Below are 17365 nucleotides of genomic sequence, written 5' to 3' on the forward strand. Positions count from 1 at the left end.
TCCCATCTGCATGTCATTAGCATTGCCAGACTATGGAAGACATATATTTCTATAAAGGAATAAAATTCAAGATCTGAAGTATTTTTCTTTAAGTTATTTGCAGTACATATTCTGCCTTACTTTAAAATATTTTAGAATATTTTATAAAAATACCCATGCAACTAGTATATTACTAAATGTTCTTGCCCTGGTTTTGGCACCCAGGTCAGTGGGAGAGGGTGTGGCAAAGATCCAAATGATATTTGATGCACCCAGGTCAGCGGGAGAGGGTGTGGCAAAGACCCAAATGATATTTGATACACCCCACGTCATTGTTGGGGCAGGGCAGAGACTCTTGGTTCCGTGAAGAAGAGCATTCCTTCTGCTGAGAGAAACTGTCAGGCAAAACAGTCTTTATTGTTTGATTCTGCATGTAAATAATTTCTTTGTCTTATACCTTTTGTTGTTAATATTGTTGTTCCTATTTTTTTCTTATATGTGCTAGTTTGAATGCAAACCAGTGGGAGATCCCAAGTCAGAAACACATTGCATATGAAAATTAAAATAAATACAATAATACAAAAACAGTAACAGAGTCAGAATACAACCTGACACCCTGTTGGTCAGGGTGTTGGTAGCAGTCTGATTAAATGGTGGCTGCAGTTCTTCTGGAGTGACAGATGTGGTTCTGTTGAAGCAATGATCCTGTAGAAGGGATTGATCTTCCACTGGAGGTCGAGAGGTGGTTATGGAACTCTTATCCTCTAGGAGTTCAGTGGATAAGGCTGCCTGTGGGGTTCCCAGTCTCAGATTATATCCAGGTGGGAATGCTTGGCTCCTCCCTCTGGGTGGAACATCTCCCAATGGGACGATGTAATTTTATCAGTCCTGCAGTGAGACTCAATGGCCCATTAACATGGGATATCCCCCTGGAGGGAGGATGGGTTGTGGAAGAGATAAAGAACACTGCCACACCTGGTTTTAACAGCTTATGAAGAGGATGATAGAATACATACTTATGTATTCTTACATACTTTACATACACCTTACACTGTAGCCTAAGACATTAAGTCATTGTTTTTTCCACAAAATTATTCTTATCTTAACCTGTGATCTTTGTCTTTTATACCTTCCATTCAGGAAGGGAGAGGAGTGGTTCATGGTCTTTTAGTGGGAGTACTAAATTGGGGAAAACTATTTCTAAACCACAACAGTTGTGGAAAATTCTACTGAGGCAAAAACTATATGGCAGTCAAGCTGAGTTTTCTTAAACAAAATCATTGGATATTGCTTTCATTGCTCCTTATTACACAGAAAATTATGGATTAAGAAGCCATGGCATTCAACTATTTGTCAATCTTCAGTATTTACAGACCTAACTCAAACTGAAGGAAAACATCATAAGATTTTCAGTTTTCTGCATGGAATTGTTTCCTATAAGCAGTACAGCTTTCTTGAACATATGACAAAAAGCAAAACTTTCATCAAGCTAGTTCTGATGGAACACTACACTACAGTTTTAGAAGGTGATGTAGCCCCCATTTTTTCATTTTGACTGGCTTTGAGATAACCTGTGAAATTACGAGGACATTATATATTTACATACTTTAGACATTCTTAAAAATCTAAATTTTTGGTAGTAACTATCTGAATCTGTAAATGAAATTTCTCCCAGAAAAATAACTGAATGTGAATTTAACTGTGCACATATTTAAAATTAAATCATTAGCATTTTATTCTAATTATGAAGTTCAAAAAGGCCTGTCAGCAAAAAAAAGCTGATTTTGCAGCTATCAACAAATAAAAATGAACCCATAGATCTGCTTCTAATGGAATTAGGTGATACTGTCAAAATGAAGGGAGAAGGTACTGCTTTCAATCTTTAAACCATAAACTATTATACTGTACTATTATAACAATACCATGCCATTTTATAAACTGTCATTAGTAATAAAACAGTAAATTTTTTTTAGGTTTTCTACAGATTTACAACATATCTCCCTGGGTTAGTTCTGGAAAACATTTAGGGGACCTATTGCTTGATTTTGCTCATTATTTGAGGCAGGGTTGCAAGCCAGACGTGGGTTTATTACTGTCACCTCATCTGAGGGAATGGACCCAGCTTTCAAAGGCTCAGAATATTTTTGCTTCTGCTACACTGAAGTGTTTCAAGATTGTATTGAAATCCTTCAGAAGCTCAGCTGTGAGTTTAAGTTGTTAGCCTGTATTTATTTCTGTTCTAGCGTATAAAAAGCCTGCTAAAAAGTGGACAAAATTATCTTATTTGCTTAGTTTTCATGAGATTGCAAATATTTTAAATTCTAATAGCAATTTCTCTTTTTCTTAATTTTGTTTTCCAGTCTCCAGGCTTCTGATACTCATCAGAAAGATCTAACAAAGTCTTCCAAAAAGTTTCCTAGTGTCAGTGATTTGTACTTGAGGTAAAACTCTGGTTCAACTGAAAATAAAAACAACACTTGATTTTGTATTACTAGTAAAACATAGTCAGGAAACCAAACTAAAAGAAGAACCCAATAAAAATGAGAATCTCATTTTGACATCAAGCCAATACACATTTCTCTCAGAAGTAACAACAAAGTATCCAATGTATTTTCCCTGGCTTAAACTTTACTATCAGAAAGATAACTAAAAATCCTCTCCCCTCTATTTAAACAAAACCAAAAGGTAATACCAAGCTGATTTCCATTTTGACAGCATGAACTAAGACAACTGTGTTGGGACATCTGAAATGGAATCTCTGACCTGGGGCAGATACAAGTGGTCAGGGTTCAGCTGAGTGATCAGGTATTACTTCTGGTGAAGGATCTCATCCATCAAATGACTCTTGAGGGAAGAGCTGAAAGAAGAAAAGAAAGCTGGAAAAGTGTCTTTCTTTTGTTGTATTTGACTTAAAAATCAGAATAAGCCTTGTTTTCTTAAGGTTTTTGTTATCTTTCTGTAGTGTTACCAGAAAGATGCCCTTCAGGAAAAACACACAAAGTTTTTCCTTGTAATAATAACAACTGCTTACCTAAGTTTCCATTATGATTCTGATTTAGCATTCATCTAAACCACTCTTTGGGACCATGGAATTAAGCAGAGCTCCTGGAATCTTAAGGCTCAGTACTGAGGTGGAAATGACTTGAGTCTCAGGTGGAGTAAGAGCTAGATGCCTTGGATTACCCACAGGCACTAGGATCTAAAGGAAAGCCCCCTGATAGAACCCACAGCAGCAGCAAACATGCAGACCTAACCCAGAGAGTCAGATCAGGTGAGACAAAAAATAATTAATTGGCCTTCTTGGGTGGTGAGGGATGAGACCACTCTCTGGCCTCTCCATTAAGGCTGGTAAAGGAGCAGGATGGCACAAGATTTAAGGGTGATGAATTTTTCAGTTTTCATAAGGAAGTAGTGTAGTGGGCTCTCCACCAAGGGAATGGGACATTCCCAATCCCACAGAAACAGTGCCAGTTCTGTTTGACTAGCAGAAGGCAATTTTGGTTCCTTTCCCTTTTAGTGTGTCTTTGTTTTAAAGAGCTATTTGTGGTTTCTGATGATTTCTAATTTACACATAGATTAACAAAATATGATGCACAAAAATTTAGGAAAAGTTGAAAGCAATAAGGAAAAATCTCAACAGATTAAAATTCCATGGAAAATCAAACTGTTGTTCTTTTGATAATTCACAGTTGAGAATGTACTTACTTAGAATGTACTCTTTATTTTTGAGTTGCAATCACAGAAAACTAAAATTAGATTTGTACTTCATATTATATAGAATAATATATAATATTATTTTAGATATATTTTTATTTCATTATTTCTTTTATTTATAATGATATTTTATTTTATTATCTATAATTTTATATATTCTATGTTCTATATTCTATATTATATATTACATATAATATATACTTCATATTAATATATTTATACTTTATATCATCACCCTCATTAAAATTTGAGGTGACTCAAATTTTTTGGAATTAACTTTCTTAATTAACTTTCTAACTGCATGAGACCTCTCCCCTTCTATTTGGTTTTAATTCTGACTACAAGGAGCAGCTCTTGCAGCAATTTCATTATTCAGCTTCTTGATAAACTCATAAGATGGAGATATTCAAAATTCCTATAGACATAGGTAGTCAGAAAAGATATTAAATTTGTATTAGTAGCAGTCAAAAAAGTGCATTAACCCTTTTGGCTTTCCTGAGCATCTGGGAATGGTATCTAAAAATTTTCTTTTTGCAAATGTTTATGTCTGCAACATCTGAAATGCTCACTTGCCCCAGTACTTTTGAATAACTCTGACAAGGAAAATAAATTTCCTGCATTCTCCGTATGGTCATCAGTGGGGCTACCTGCCTGCATTCCAGCGTGTGATGACAAATCATATTACATGGCTTTACATTGCCTCGTTGCTTTCAACTCAAATTCACAACTACAGCTACATAAACATGCTCTGGACTTCTAGAGTTGTAATTTTAATGGTTCATGATCTCATGCTGTCACTGTTTGTTGTAATATGCTAAACACATGGAAGTAAAAATTATACATTTACTTTAACTGATTTAATAGGGTACTTACAGTATAAGGTTTTTCCCAAATTAGTGTATAAGTCTGACTATTGTAAATAGAACCTGTTTTTTTACAGACTCCCATCTTTCTAGAAACAAATATTTCTTTTTGAAGGCCTTATTTACTGTTCAGAATAACTTACTTTTACTCAGGAAACCTGAATATTCCCAGGAACCACTTAGGAGCAAAGGGATCAACCTAATTGGGTGGGGTTCTATTACATTTAATATTTATTTCCAGATCACAAAATGTTTTGGGTTGGAAGGGACCCACAAAGATCATCAATTCTACCTCTTAAGTGAATGGCTTATAGGGGGATTGGACCCACAGCCCTGGTACTACAGCACCACGCTCCAGCCTCTGACCTCAGGGTCATTCAGCAATGGCAGAGACATTCTCTGAGGGAGAGCTCAGCTTGAGCTGCTTTGAACAGCAAGCATTTTATATCTAGCTGGAAACAGAGACATTTTTCTTACCTTTGTCCTAAAGACATCCAAAAAGCAGTAAATAATGCCATAACATGCAATGGCATCATCATTGTCTTTAGCTACTGCCAGCATTTCCGATTCTCCTTTTAGCTAGCATTTATTTTGAATTAGTAGGTCAATGCAAGTCATAGTTGGGGCAGCTCAGAGGTGAAGTTTGCGTGGCACCTGCACCAGCCTTAAATATCAGCCAGAGCTGGTTTTGACTCCACTTTCCTCACTACTAAATTCACTTAAGTGTTGAAATGCAAGAAGTGATGATTATTACAGACCATTAACTTCTGAGCATTTGAAGAGAACAAGGTATGAAACTAAATCCTCATCTGGATTTAATGTTTGGATATAACAAATTTACAACAATGAGATGATGTTTGATATCACTAAAATTAGGTACTGGCTAGATTTTTCAATGGAGAAATAGATAATAGATAATGAGAATATATTTTTATTTCTAATGAAAATGTTTTCTCACTAAGGCTTTCAGTCCTGGACTTGGCCTGTGTTTTTTCATATGCTCAGACTTTCTAGGCCAGCTCTCCTGGTAATGTACATTACCACAGTGAGCTAATTCTCATGTAGTTCTTTGTATTTCTCAGAATCTGGAGATTGAAGGAGCAATTAATTAGGCTAGGATAAAATTAAATGGACACATCCAGAAAAATTGGCAACTTATTTGTTGATGCTGGCTACAACGTCTATCTATTTTTATTGTACTGTTTTTCTTTGCACTACACCATTACAAGTTGGAAAATACCCTAAGACCTGAAAACAAGCTTAGAATGCTGCAGTCTAAAGATTAGCATCACCCTCCACTAGAATTATCGACAGCGTTAATTAACTGTTCTAAATAGTGCAGAAAGTGTAAAAAGTAGATGCAGCCAAGTTCAAACTAGGCCCTACCTTGTGTTCTAATTATGCTTCAAAAAATCACAGTAAATTACTTTTGTGAACATACAGTTTGGCAACCACAGCTTCAGGTTGCAAGAGAAATTACCTAGGGAAGTGCTCTAGCTTCTGTATGGCAGGCACCAAGGAAATCAAACTTTCAGCAGGAAGAAACAGATCCTGAAGTAGGAGGGAAGCAAAATTCTTGGCTTGTTCACCATGTGCCTCTCTAAGCAATTTCTCTCAAATTTGTGCCAGTGCTAAAAGGAGATATGTAGCATTCTTTAATACTCTGTGTGCTAATGGCAGTATTTAATCTCTATGTTAGAAGTGATGTTTCCATAGCTGCCATAGATTTATAAATCCTAGCTCACCCATTTTCACCCATGTTTCCTGCAAAGCTTTGATAAAGCTCATCAGAAAGCAACACTCATGAGGGATTTTTAACTGATTTTTGGTTTTGGAGATTTTGTCTGTATAGAGAAATTTCCACATCTTCTCTCATTCTCACAAGAAACAAGAGCTGTTCACAGAAATTCGAGTTCATCCAAAAACTTTAAAACTCTGGACAATACTTCTTCCACACTTCTGGTAAATGTCTTTTCACTACAATGACTGCAAAGCCCTTTAACAGACAAAAAAAGATTTGCAATTGTACCTACAGTTTCAGAGTATGGTTTCAGGATACCAACGAAACCCCTTACTGATGTGGAAAGGTAACCACAATGTCTTGTTTGCTATAATTAGACGACAGTGTGTCAAAGAGATAACACCTAAAATTGAGATGCAGAGACAAAAGGTGGTTTTGTGCTGTTGGTACAAAGTTGAATCTGATTTAATTTAGCAAAATTACTATTGTGCATGACTGTAAAGAGTCATAAAATATTTTCCAGTGGTTTTCATTTACCACTGCATATGCAAATCCTTACTTTTAATTTAAATGGAAGACCTTAAGGGAACGATCTCAATTGTAAAGGAGAGAGAATTCCAGAAGGGAAAAACAAACAGAACAAAAACCATAAGGAATATTATGTCACCTTCATCCTCAGTGCTTTCTAGGAAGGAGTTTATCTCACCAGCAAGGAATGAAGGTCTTGTGTCAAGAGACATTCTCTTACATCCATGCTGAAGTAGCGACTCTTAGACATAAGTTGATAAAACTATGCCATAAAATGAATGAAAGTATCAAATATTCTGATTAAGAATTGGACATAGGTTCTGTACCATTAGTATTTATTTGCTGATATACAAGATGAAATCATCATTTTATGGCAAATCTTCATTTTATGCGATATTTTTAGACAAATGAGATAATTAATAGAGGTAGAAGGAGAAAAAAAACTTGCTTAATTAGTTGAATTTAAATTTTATCATCCAAAGATCTCAGGAACTAAATAGCACTATCAAAGCCAGAGAAGCATATGGGCAGAAGCTAGTTAAGCCAAGCTCCCAGTGTCACACAATTATGTTAAATATGTGCTGATTTCCAGGTGCAGGCAAATATCTCCATAGGAACAGTGTCACTTCACCTAGAATTAATTAATTGGAACTAACATCTACCACTCAGTGTATATCTCAGCTGCCATATGAGATTTAGTCATCAGTGGGATAACTTTTGCTGAGTAACCTTTATCTTGGACTACTTGATATATAAAATATCTGCTTTTGTGAAGTTTTATCCTGTTAATTGCTACATTCATTTGGCTCTGCACTAAAAACAGTAAAATTATGATTTCCACTCTCTTCTTCTCACTCTTTTACAGGCTTCTGCTGGATACCCTCAGCTGTTCTTTTTCAGCTTGCCAAGTCATAGTCCACATAAGAAGTTTTTGTACAGAAACTTTCATTTTTCAGTTGTCTTTTTCTGTTTCTGTCCAGTTTTGTATCTTTTCTGAGATGGGAGGACAAGGCCTGTGCAGAGCAGGAAGGACATGAACACTTCCTAGAGTTTACAGTGGTACACCAATGTTCTCTTTATTGCCTGTTCAACATATACTCCAAATACAGGTAGTTCTGTCTTTACACCTTTGTACTTTGGAAGCAGATTATTTCATAGGTAAAGCATTTCTTCTTCAAAATTTTTCCAAATATTGTGTTTGGCTTGGCTGTCTGTATATGATAATATGTCTCCACATTTAGGTATGAAATATAAAAAAGGTTATTTAAATTACATATGAAATTAAGAGTCTTACTCCTTCTTAGTAGAAAATCAGGAAAATTCACCCCTCAGTCAAAGTAAAATAAAATGATTAAGTGAAAAATAATTAAACACACTGTAATATAAACACTTTATCCTTCTAGAAGAAAGCCATATTGGTTATCTCTTCTGAAGTGAATTAGATCTGGGAAAGAGAGGAAGCTTGGTCTGGTTCTTATAGAGATTTCATCACCATGTAAAGACAGAGGAGAACTCATTTAGAAAATCAATAAAATTTGAAAGAGTCTTCATCATTAATAGAATTTGAATAGTACCATATGTATAGATCTACAGACATGAGCAATATTCATGCAACTTGTGCTTCTAGGCCCTAATATATAAAAAATGAGAAACATAACCCTTTTTTCATTCCTTTTTGCCCATTACAGATAAAATGACAAGCTCTTATTGGATAGCATAAGTTCCAAACCAGGGATCAGTAGTTGATTCAGCTGAAGGAAGTAAAATGTCTACAGATACCTACAAACCAAAAATGAAGACCAAAAGAAGGTTACACAATTATAGTGACTTTTTAAAGAGGTCATACATATACTAAGAGTATATATTAAAATCAGATATAAAGTTAAGAACACTCTTTTGTAAGTGTGGAAAATTAACTTACTAAACAACATGGGGCAGACAGAACTGCTTCTAAGAGTTGAGTTTACCAAGAATTTGCATTGGCATGGCAACTGATTAACATGAGAATTCACCAAGAACTTGTATAAACTTGAGCAATTTAGATGCAAAATCAATTTCCCTACAGTGAAAAGTCACTGAAAAGTATAAATTTTTTTTTCTATATTAAGCTTCTTTAGAGTATTTTATATAAACCAGCTCCAGCTGAGGTTTACTCTAAAATCCACAATATACCCTGATACCTAGTTACCTGAACATTTTGGCAGTGTTGTTACTTTCATAGTCATAGGTCAAGAGAGAAGTCTTTGGCACTAGAGCTGGTTTTCACTAAGTTTAATCCACTTTTGTGCGAAGTCTTCCAAATCTGAATGTTTCCAGTGATTTGCTGATATCATAGCCCTTTTGTAGTTAAATATAGATCTAGTAATATTGTTCCTCCTTTTGATAATTTGCAGTCAAAAAAAGGAACTTTGACTTAAGGGGGAAGTACAAAGTTACCTTAATTGCAAAACAAAAGATAAAACCTAGGACTGTTAAGTTTTATTTCTTGCATGCATTAGTAATTAGCTCACTTGCACTAAGGACTTAGTCTAAGATACTGAAATCAGTTAGAGGTAGGAGGTAATATGGTTGAAGTTAACTTATCCTGAATTCTAATTATTTGCTTTCTATAATCTACAGAAGCAGGCAGAAAGGGAATCCATACAGAAATGCAGACACATTCTTCTGGATGCCTGCAGATTCCTCTTTGCAGAAATGGGCAGGGGAGAAGATAGGAAGGGATCAGGATGGGATCAGGAGGGGTTGTGTTCTGTTGCTTTAGAGGCATAAATCTCCTTTCTGAAGCAGGAAACTTTTCTTAAACACACTGTGAAAACTGCTGAAAACACCAAAAACATATTTAGTGGTCTGTGTTAACAACTAAAATTGTGGATAAGCATGATCTTTACTGAGACACTAAACAGATTCAAGTGTGACTCACGCTGAGGCATATAAACTAGTAAAAAGGTGTCATCCTGCACTGACAATTAACAGATGAATGACACTTTCTTGTAATTCACTAATTTACTTGAAACATAGGAAGGCATTAAAAAGATAACAATTAGGGAGTGGAGAGACAACTGCAACACTTAAACATTTTAATGGTATCTTTAGGTTCATTAGTTAGATTTAGATATTAGCCAGAATGTTTTATAAATCGCTCCTGCTATCTGTAACTGACTCATCAATCCATGGGCAGAAAAGTTTCTTAAACCTCTAATTGTAGAACCTTGTTCAGAGGGACTCTGTGTCTATTTCCTCAGAAACTAAGAAAAAGCACTAAATAGATTAAGAGATTAGGGAGATTTGAAAAATGTTTCTAAAAGCAGAGCAGAAAGAGAGCTTACATCCTTCCCTCTATCCAACATCCAACAAACACCTGTGGGCTTACTCTGTTGCATAAATGGTAATGGAATGACACCAACAGAAAATTCACATCCCATTCCTTTTCCTCCTTCTTTTATTATTTTTTTGTCCCTTGAGAGAGCCCATGTGGCTCTGTGGCAGCTGGAGGCATCTTCTTTTTGTCACAGCAACCATGACTAAACATTGGGATAAGCAGCATTAGAGGCTGGGAAGGTACAGAAAAATTCAACAATGTAGATGCACCATGGAATTTAAAAAATATTATATTTCACTGTAAATAAACTTTATTTCATAGGTCAAATCCTGCCGTAGTGTCTCCCTTCAATCCTGCAATCATACAGGCAGTGTAAATGAAAATTATAATAAAGTTTACAAGATAGGTTAGAAGTGCTCTTTCTTGATCACAATTCATGTGTTAGTCATAAAGAATTGTGAATATTTTCTGTTCTTAGCAAAGATCTTGCTTTTGATATTTTATATAAAAAGAACACAGTTTAGTTTAATTTAACCCTTACAAATCAAAGCTGAAATATCAACTAAACCAGTAAGCAGGAAAAAATGTACTAATGTTGCAACTTCACAAGCTGGTATGTGCAAAATGAATTTGTACTTAGAGGCCATGCTGTGCCTTGGAACAGTGAAAATTTCTACCACCTATTTCTTTCATCTGCTAGTTGAATCTCTTTCCTGATACATGAGTTACTTGTGAGTCTTCACATACCTTCTAACTCTCATGCAAGTAAAAAAGATGTTTCTGTTATTAGGATTTTAGCTGATCAAACAATCCTTCTCACAAGAAATGCCATCCCTCCTCTGGCAGCCAGGGGTCCGGCTTCTCCTACAGGGCAGGGAGTTACTGGCCAGACTTCTCCTCTCTTACCATACTCAGTGTTTCTTCCAAATCTGTGTCTAAAGGAAATGAGATCTACAAATCTGGCATCAGGGTCACTTGTAAAATGCCTGTGCCACCTCTGACACAAAAGAATGAACTTTTCCTGGCTGTGTCCTCTCAGGAATTGTGGTGAGGATGGCCCATCTGACCTGAGTTCGGATCCCAAGTGAAAGCAGCAGGGCTGAGACACCACATTTATTTTTTTAATCTTAGTTCTAAACAGTTTTCACATCTCCTCCCAGTCTTCCTGGAAAAGGCTCAGATTCAGTTTGGTTTAAGCACTGGGCAAAGGTTCAGTAAGACTGCATCTGAAACAGCAGTTTTCCTGAGAAGAGAGATTCATGTTCAGAAGAAAAATAAAGAAGAATAATCAGTTGAAGAAACCTAAAGCCTCTTCCTACTTCCATCTCTATAAAATATCAGCAAGTATTAGATTATATTTCTCCTACTTGTATTCATTAATATAAGAATGGGACACAAATAGCTTAACTCCCAGCAGTAACTCAGATTAGTGTGGAAAATACAGTCCTCTACTGGACTCTATTTACGTTTAACCTATTAGATAAATGTTCAGCCAAAGCCTCCTCTCATTTACGCACAGAAACCTACCAGTTATAGCACAGCTTGGTTGTTACATGAGGAAGAATTGTCCCAGTTTCTTCTATACCTGCACTTTGTGTTAATTCCTCACAAAGATCTATTTTACCACTTTTGTGCCAAAATACTCTCAAGCTTAAGTAACTTTCAACCCCTCTTTCTCCAGCCTTGAGACTCATCATGGCAGTTTGGCTTTGGTGTAGGTGCTGAAAACTAGGTTTGATGAGGGAGAGAAAAATAACTTGATAGTGTGCTGTGGATTGGCATGAAAGATGTGCTGGCACTTGCATGAGTTAATCAGATTACTCAAGAGTAGCAAAGATTCAAGAAAATTATTCAGGTCACCCCAAAATCTTCTCACTTTAGCAATTTTTGTAACAGGTCCAAAATATATGTAAATGCTCATTTAGAACAAGGAAAGTATTTTTGCTCAATATCGATTAAACAATACCAAGTGTATTTTGTTTATAATAAGTAATATTATTTAAGGAGATAATATTTATTTAAGGAGATACTAGCCTTCCTAAAAGGCTTGTTTCTTGGTTGTTTTAGTTTTAAATATACAACATGGAAAAATAATCCATGAAAAATCTTTCATTGAAGTATCTGCAAAGGTATTGTAGCACAAGAAAAAGTAGCTTAGATATCTATAGAGTGTTTCTGCCTCTCTCTTGCTTCCTCCACGTATGTGTTTATAAAAATAGATATTTTTAAATGGCCTTCCAAGGCACTCCATAAAGAAAACAGTAATCCAGTAAGTGGAAGGCATTATGAAAACAACTGTAAGAGATATTGAACCAGCAAGACAACCCTCTGCAGGGACAAACTTTAAATTTGAGGAGCACAGCACTGAAGGCAGACTGACCAAAGGAATTCCTTCTGAATCCTGGTGTTGACAGGGTAACAGCAGTGCTGGCTCCTACAAGAGCATGCCAGCATACAACTCAATATGAAAACTGTGACATACATTTGCTAAAATTAAAGAAAACATTGGTCAAAGCAAGATAATGGATTCTCAGTTGACAAAAGGGTCAGTGGTAAGAACATAAATTCAAGTGTGAGACTACATCTCCCATCAATGAGATCATGTATATGTATATGACGACGTATATGGCGTCTGCTATTGCATTTAGTGACCGACACCAGTACAATTTCATGAAAGAAAATTGAGAAAAAATCAAAGATATATGTGACTGCACATCTGTACGTCAATCTCTTAAGGATCTCTTCCTTACTACTATTTCTTTATATAGATGATCACCAGAATCAAGGACCTTGGTGCAATTTTATATTTCCTGTGCACTTTAACATGGCCTAAAAAATGGGAAGAGGGGAATACTCCCCAGTATTGAATAGCTCTAAAAGAAGGTTTTCTACAATAGTTCAAAATAATTTATAGTATTCAAATAACATCTCTTCTGGAAGGCTCTATCTTGTTAAAGTGTAATGTAGGGAAGGAAATAACTCACACACAGCACATGCCTTGCAGCTGTCCAAAGTCAGTGACCAGGGATAACAAAAATGTTAGGGAGACACAGCACTTTTCTGGGTCTGGGCTGTGTGATGTGAGAGAGACCTGCAAGGCTCTTTGGAGTGGAATAAACAACAGTTACAATGAGCTGCAGCTCAAGTTGATATAGAAACTTCTTTACTAGAATAAGTTGTAATACTGACATTTCAAATCACAGTTCTGGCTTCCCATGAGCTTTAGCTCCTTTGAAATGTGACTATGGACCCGTCACATTTCCCAGGCAGTCTGAAAGCTGATGCTTGTTTGTTTGTTTGGAGAGGAGAGGTTCGGAGAGGAGAGGTTCGGAACCAAGTATCGCAAGTCAAGGTACTTTTCATCATTTACATTTTCATCAAAAGACAAACATATCATCAAAATATTTTCTATTTTAAGCATACAGTTTTTGTCTCTTTTTAGAATGTATTTGGCTTGCTCTGCTCTTTCTATATGCTGGTATGAACTAACAGCAGTTTTATTTTCATTATCTGGTAAATCTATTATCTTGAAATATCCTTCTGTAACAATCTTCTAACACATCTAAAATTAATATATTGCAAGGGAACTGTAGCCAAAAGCTACATAACCTCTCTTATACATTAATTTTTAATCTGGGTATGGAAACAAGCCCTCAAAATATGAAAATCCATTCTGACCTTTTAAACATAAGATAGGCATTTGATTTGTACTTGACAAATGAATTTTTAAGATGGAAATTTTTAAAGGAACTACTAAGTATAGTGCAACTCCCATTATTTTCACTTGCCAATCTTAAAAAAAAAATTAAACTATACTTTTTTCCATTAAATAAAAATTTGTAACCATTTTACAAACTTTAAGTGCATCTTTTAAAAAAAATCTTAAGGTTTTAATTTTTCATGATACAATGTTACTTACACTGTTTTTAGGAACAGACGCATGCTACTGCTAGTTCTTCATTCACATCAGCAAAAAACTTTTTAAATTTTCACCAAACAGGATTGTGACAGAAAGAGATTTTTAAGTATGGATATTAAACACTTACTGCTACCATATAAAATATAAGGCAGGAACTGTGTGATATATTCCAAGCACTGATCAGAAGTATACTGAACAGGGGCATTTTGCAACCTTTATACCATCAATAGGCATTCCTAATCCAAAATTAAACTTGAAAAATTTTTGTTATGCAACTTTAATCTCAGCTAAACTTAAGCAAGTTGTTATGATGAGCCTTCTCCAGTATCAACAAAGGGAGCTGCAGTGTGACTGAGGCTGGAGCACCTTCATTCACCTCAGAACACCTCTGGAGTTTGTCCTGTCCAGCCCTACTTTGGGCAGGGTCAGCCAGATATGGCTGTTCCTTTCCAGTCTTGTGTTGAATATCTGCAAGGATGGAGACTCCATAACCTCTCCCAGCAACCTGTTCCAATATTTGACCACTCTCAGAGCACAAAATCTTCCTCTAACATTTAAATGGAATTTCCTGTATTTCACTTTTTGCCCACTGCCTCTCGTTTCATCACTGGGCACCACTGAGAAGAGTCTGCTCCTCTCTTCACTCCTCCCTGAGCCTTCTCAAGTCTGGGCTAAACAGCCTCTGCTCTCTCAGTCTCTCCTGATCTGAGAGATATTTCAATGACTGAAGCCATTAACATCCCTTTCGGAGGTTAGTGTGTATGTAATATGTCCTTGTGTGCTGGACTCAGAATTGGATGTTTTGATACACAAAAATTCAATGTGTCTTTTGTGTAGAGTTGTTTACTTTGTTAATAACCTTATTGAAGCACTGTGATGAAAGAACCACATTTTGATTTTATGTCTAGCTTGTATATAGAATTTTGCAGAAATTCTTCTGAAATTTGAAACATCCAGTGTGTATATCAAGATATATCATACAGAAATTGAAACTTATTTTTTATTTTCCATAAAATGTATCCTGGTAACCACAAATGATAGTTCATAATTTCATTGGAACTGCCAGTAAGAAATCAGTGAACATTTTTATCTTTAATATTTCTTTTTAAACTTGATTCCCAGAACTTCTGTGTTCCAGTCCATTGTTCCAGTCATGTGAGGGCTAATGAATTTATTGACTTTAAAAATAGTTTTCAATTAAGAGGAAAGAAGAATTCTTAGAAACAAATTGTGGCTAAGATCTTCTGTCATCAGTGAGAACATCTCTCAGACAGGAATAACTGTCTCCAACAGAAATATGTCCAGAAACTGGCACAAGAATTATTGTCTACTTGTATCAGATGCCATTTCAAGTGCAGATGAATAGACACTTCCACTGCAGGAAATAAAATGAAAAGCTGAGAAAAAGAAAAAGGTCTGAGCAAGAACAACAAGGCATGGAAAAGTAAAAAAGTATAAATATACAGTATAAATCCCAGTATCAGTGCACGTCAACCTTTTATGGCACTGAATTAGGAACTGATAGCATCCTCCTCTCAGAGGAGCTGGCATACTCACCTGAAAAACAGCAATTTGCAGCTCAAAACAGAGATAACCAAAGTCACAGAACACATGCAGAGTTAGTGTGTATATATTTGAACCTGAAATGGAGAGGGGGATATCAGTTACATTCAAATCCTCTAATTTTGCACTTCTAGATAACTGCTTTGTCAGTTAAAAGCATGTTACAACTGGCTGATTTAAAGGTGTCTATTAATAAAAAAAAAAAAAAAACAAAAACAAAAACTTCCATAAATTGTGTTTCATATTTTCTCTTAGTTTTGCTTTTTTTTTTTTTTGCTAAGGTTTGATATTGAAAACCTGGTAAAGGGCAATAGATTTTAACAAAATAATGAGGAAGATTTTAAGCCAAAATGAATAAAAAAATTTTACTGTAAAATTATGTTTTCTCAAATTATATTATTAAACTTCGGCTCATGACATTCAAAATGTTTTATATAATGAAAAAATATAAAATTTAGGAAATTTTAAAGTGTATAACACTAGAGAGATATCATTACATTGCTTTTTGTCATCATTATACTGTTTCAATTTTAAAATTTTATATCTATTCTCCAAAGACTGTCTTCAAAAGAGTATTTTCTTCTACTTTTTCCTTATTGAAAGTCTATTTTTCCCAAATTTATTAAAAAGTCTTGACTTCTGTTCATAAGAGAACAGTAAAACTTATCTTCAGTTATCTTCAGCAGTTTAAATGCACATAAATGCATATTAAAGTTATGACCAAAATAGAATGAAATACCTTAAAATATACTATAAATCTATCTCTAATGCCAGATACAATGGAAAAAATTGGTATGAATATATAAAGTAGTTTTGCTCTTATATTTTATCACTATATATAATTATGCACTTAGTGTTTCAATAATTAGGCATATATATATACAATATATATTACTCTTTATTAAAGAAAAAAATTACATACTTCAGTAGACAAGATATTGCTAGAAATATCTTTATTTTGTTTCCAAAAAGACTAAATAATGCAACAATAGCTTTTTCCTTCAAATTATTTGGATTGCTCTTCTCAAACATCAATGATCTAGATGAAGATTAAAATACTGAATTAACTAATTTTCTGTGTAGTTATTCACACATACATCTGCACATTATGTATTCATATGCCATAAATATATCAGTCAATACTAAAGAAATCTGAGAACAAGAAGAAAATATGGTAAATTATTTTTTTGTTCTTTTGCCATAAATAACATTTCAGAGAGAAAACAGTTGTGCCAAATCCTAAAGCTGCTCTGTGTCACTGGTTTATGAAAGTTTATAATATAAAACACATTCTTCAGGATTTCAGCTCAATTTTTTCCCTGATGTAATATTAATACTTTCATAAATATTACTGATAAGATTCTGAACAATATTATTTCCAACTTAAACTTAACTTCTTTCTCCCACAGTATAACAATGATGTCATTTAGCCCACTAGAGTCAAAGTGAATCATGCTATTAATACAGTGGACTGTTAAATGTAAATCTAAAGAATCCTCTGAACTATTTCTTTAAAGGTTTTCCACCCTGTATTGGTTCCATGACAGTATATTTGAAGGGCAATGCAGAGGAAGGTCATCAGTCTGAAAAAATGAAAATATAAGTTCAGATCCTAAATATACCTTCCTCTCTAAATCACAGACATATCCTCCACTCTTTTCCACCCAACTGTTATAAATGTTAACAAACTTCCACTTACCAAGGGACCATCACCATTTCCAGGGAGGAATTTAGTAAAG

General features: G+C 35.0%; 1 long non-coding RNA gene across 1 annotated transcript; it reads right to left on the minus strand.

Annotated features, from left to right (window-relative positions):
• Positions 1–377: 377 nt before the first annotated feature.
• On the minus strand, positions 378–15706 carry LOC147655346 (uncharacterized). The gene is made up of 2 exons (XR_015284371.1): positions 15621–15706; positions 378–2836 (listed from the first exon to the last, which is right to left on the minus strand). It is a non-coding gene; the product is annotated as an uncharacterized LOC147655346 (long non-coding RNA).
• Between the last annotated feature and the right edge of the window lie 1659 nt (positions 15707–17365).

Source organism: Cyanistes caeruleus, chromosome 1 (assembly GCF_971803275.1).
Source record: "Cyanistes caeruleus chromosome 1, bCyaCae1.hap1.1, whole genome shotgun sequence".
Taxonomy (NCBI): domain Eukaryota; kingdom Metazoa; phylum Chordata; class Aves; order Passeriformes; family Paridae; genus Cyanistes; species Cyanistes caeruleus.